This window comes from Stegastes partitus, unplaced genomic scaffold, assembly GCF_000690725.1.
Source record: "Stegastes partitus isolate 25-593 unplaced genomic scaffold, Stegastes_partitus-1.0.2 Scaffold862, whole genome shotgun sequence".
Taxonomy (NCBI): Eukaryota; Metazoa; Chordata; class Actinopteri; family Pomacentridae; genus Stegastes; species Stegastes partitus.
This window is the reverse complement of record NW_007578593.1, coordinates 81,192-85,400: the sequence shown is the minus strand read 5'-3', so window position 1 is coordinate 85,400 and position 4,209 is coordinate 81,192.

Here is a 4,209-nt window from a genome sequence, read left to right as displayed (position 1 = left end):
ATACATACATAAAAGCTACATCAGCTGTGTGTGAGACGGTGCTGTTGTTTGAAATCTCTTTCATTTCAAGTTTTACCGGCTACAGGATTCACTCCGCACCTGTAATTATCCAACTTAGTCACGGATATTGACTGCGGTTACAACGCCCTGAAATAAATAACGATAAACGGCATGTGAGAGGTATAATGGGAGGGAAATTATGATTTGAAATTATAGGGGAAAATGTGCCTGTATGCGTGTGTATGTATGTGTGTGTGTGTGTGAGTGTGTGTGTGTTTAAATCTCTCTTCCCCCCTTGACGTTTTTATTGGAGCACAACAGAGAGAATTCAATCTGCCTTATCTCTCCAGGACTCCTTTTCAGCTCGAGATCAGAGGCAAAAAAAAAAGGAAAAAAAAAAAGGAGAGGATAATTGTTCTTTATTTTATTTAATTTAACGCGACAGCCAAGCGCTTTCAGGTCATTTATATGCTTCATTTAGTGATAAAAGTCAACGAGGAGGGGAAACACCGACTGAAGCAGGCGCTTTGACTTCTTTTATTATTATTTAATATTATTATTTTATTCCCCCCACGTTTTAAAATATCAAAAAATACAATAGATGAAACAAAAAAATAGGATGGGGAGGACCTTTTTAATTAAGAGCCATGGGTCATTTACATGATTGTGTTTTAATGTCACCCTGAAATCATCAGCAGCAAATGGAGTTTGATAAGTGGCAGTGTGGTTTTGTGTTTAGACGTGCTAATTTCCTAAATCAAAAGAGACCAAGAAAGAAAGAAAAAAAAATTCCCCCAGAGGAGAGGAGAGGCTGAAGATGATGGTGATGATGATGATGATGATGATGATAGAACAAGAAGAGGAAAAATGTGCCAAACACACAGGCTCGCTTATCAAACATGCATTCATTTTGGTGTCAACGCGAGATTTGACACAATTTGGGAGGAGGAGGAGGGGGTTAAAATTGATCTCATTTCAGCATATTAAATATTGTCTCCGAAAGACCAAAAAAAGAAAAAGAAAAAAAAAAAGAAAAGAAAGAAAGAAAGAAATCATCACTGGCTAAATCCTGGTCTATCTAAAATTGAATCTGGGATACCATTTTGACGGGAGAAAAAGTAAAAACCGGATACAGTTGTGTTGTTTGAAGACGCGGGGGCTTGAATTTCCCTGAATTCTCATTTGAAAGAAATGAAATGGTGAACGAGCTGATAAAGAAAGACAGAAAGAAGAAAAAAAAAGAAAAGAAAAGCAGGGAGGAGGGAGCGTGAGCTGAGAGAAAGGGAATCATGGCACGGCTGTTTAATGCGCTGCGCCAGTCGGGAAGTGATTTAACACCAACACTTTATCCACTGATGGAGAGACGCTGCGTGTCTTTATTTTATTTTATTATTTTATTTTAAATTTATCGGACACGTGCTCCGTGGGCCTCCGTGGTCAGTTCAGCGGATACACGCGTGGAAAGTGTCGCATCCAGAAGCGCATCCATCAGGCTCTGCGCCGGACAGTTTGCGGAGAAAGAAAAAAAAAAAAAAGGAAAAGTTCATCCTGCGCCAACTTAACCGTTTATTCATTTTGCAACTTTTCAATCCAGAAAACCCGCATCTGGATGTTTGTCTTTACTCCAAACACGTCAAAGGCACCTTGTTTCATTTTATTTTATTTTTTTTAAATATACATTTCTGGTGTTAATATTTCCGTCAACTTTCAAAATGTGTGCGTCAATCACACATCTCCTACTTCCTGTTTTATTTTTTATATATATAAGAACAATTTTTAGCAAAAAGCCACTATTTGTATTTAAAACCCTTCACCTATCCTCGTGTCATCTTATTTAAGAAATAAATAATAATCTAAACTCCTCAGTGGTCAGGAGTTTGTTATATTTGATCTAGTTTTTGTTTTTTTAGATCAAATTGTTTGGAGAAAAAACTGGACACAAAATTTAAATACAGTCAAACCTGGTGACACTAAATAACACTGATTGTTGCTGTCAGTGGTTCCAGTCTTTAATCTTATTACAATTTAGCAGTGTCTCCATGTGACCTTTTTGAATAATTCACCTGCAAATATGTCAAATCTTTAAAGAATATTATGTGTATATTCTTTTTTTTAAGCACAAGAAGAAAGCATATATACAATTTGTATTCTTTCTCATCTTAGCTGCACTTTCAGACTCTCACATTTCTCTTGTGACCTCTTAAATGATCTGTTCTAACCTCATTTCTCCATTTATATTTTTATTCCTCATGAGGCAGCTTTGCTTTTCTTCTTTAAAAAAAAAAGAACAAATTAAAAGGATTTCCAGACAACAGAAGCTCCACACACTCTCCTCCACAAGTGACCACACGCGCTCACAGGCCGCTGATCAGCCTGCTTGATTTTCTCCTGCGTATTTATCCTTATTTTTTTTTATTGTAATCATGCATGTCCTGCTTTGCTCAGACGCCTTCCGTGCATCAGCATCATGATTTACAGTGAGACGTCACACGCTGCCACGTCTGCGTGCTGCGTTTGATGCTTTTGAGTTATTGTGTCGTGGCTTTGTGGCTCTCTGAATTTTCATGCAGCATAAACTTTCCATACATCAAATCAAGTGTTTTTTTTTTACATCTTTACTCATTAATTATCTGGATGCTTTAGTATGTCATTAATTTAAATAAAGAAAAACTACCAAATGCTCTGCAGGGTTGGGAGGTGTTAGATAACTTATTATACTTTACATTTTAATTCTTATTTTGTTTTCGTGAGCAGCATTTAAAAAAAATGTTTAACTCGAATGCAGAAGCAGATACCCAACTAATAAGCTTGATTATCATTTTTATAAAAAGGCGTTTGGGGAAGCAGGTATGTTTCAGGTATGAAGCGCTCCATGAGTTTTCCTTATTCATCCACATTTCATAAATAAAGTCTCAGAAAATCCATGACATTTATTAGTTTTCTTCTTCTCCACCAGACAGATTGTGAAGGCTGTGTGATGTTTCGTCTCTCTGATCTTGTCACACGTGAACAGTGGAGCCTCTGTGATCTTTGGCTTGTATGAGCTCATCTGACTCTCCTCTTTAATCGCCGGTTACTTCTTTATGCAAACAATCTCCCCGCCCAATCTTTACAAAACACCAGATGATGCGTCATACCAGAGGACAATTCCCGTTCGAATGAAATGTGATGAATGTCGAATAGAAAGATGGATATAATCGCGTTCGCCACATTTGCAAACCGCACGCAGTTGGTTTCAGTGTGAACTCACACACTGGGCCTCCTGGGTGAGTCTGATCAGAGAAGATCTAATGTTTCTTAATACTAAATAAAGGTGATAGATGCTAATAACGCAGAGTTAAAATGCATGAATCCTCTTGATTTTTTAAAAATAAATACCTACACAATTCTTCCAGAGCTTGGTTGGTGGCTGCAGTCCTAATTTTCTGACCTCTCTACAAATCCAGCCTTGCCATTGCATGATATAAAGGAGAATATTACTGCAAAGTGGAGGAAACTCTGCTTCTGATATCAAGCTGTCAAACACACGCTTACGAAGGTGGATGCACACACACACACACACACACACACACACAGAACTACCTGGCTGATTTAGTGCCTTCAGCGACTCAGGTTGAGGGCAGCACTGGCAGTCCGAGCCAATGGAATCCCTCGGTAAAGAGGATGCTAATCGTAGCTTCTTGTGCCTGAGCATGTCTTCCTGGGCCAAATGAGATTAGAGGGAGTGGGATATGGCGAAACGACGTGCGTGGGGTTCTGGAGGTGAAAGGTAAAGGCACTTATCAGGAGGGTTCCCCTCGGGGTCCTCGACGGCTGACTCAATCAAAACCCTGCACGCACTTCTCACTGGATTAGACTAATCAGGAAGGAGCAGGGGATGTATAGACCACTTATCTGAAAAAAAAACATTGGGCTCTCTTTCCCTTTGAAAAGACCCTACAGAAATGTTTGTTAATTTTATTTATTACAGGATGCTTGTCGATGTGGCAATCTTCCATGGAATCATTAAAAAGGGCTCTTCTACTCACTGAAGGCACGCACTGTTTACATGCTGCAAAGATAGAGGAGCCTTTGATGTTCCAAATTTCCCCCCCGTTCGCTCATTGTCTCCATTATTTATATATTTACTTAGATTTTTTTCCTTAATTTATTTTCACCATTTGTGTTTCTCGTGCCACAACAGATCAGACTGATGGAAGGTAGTCAACA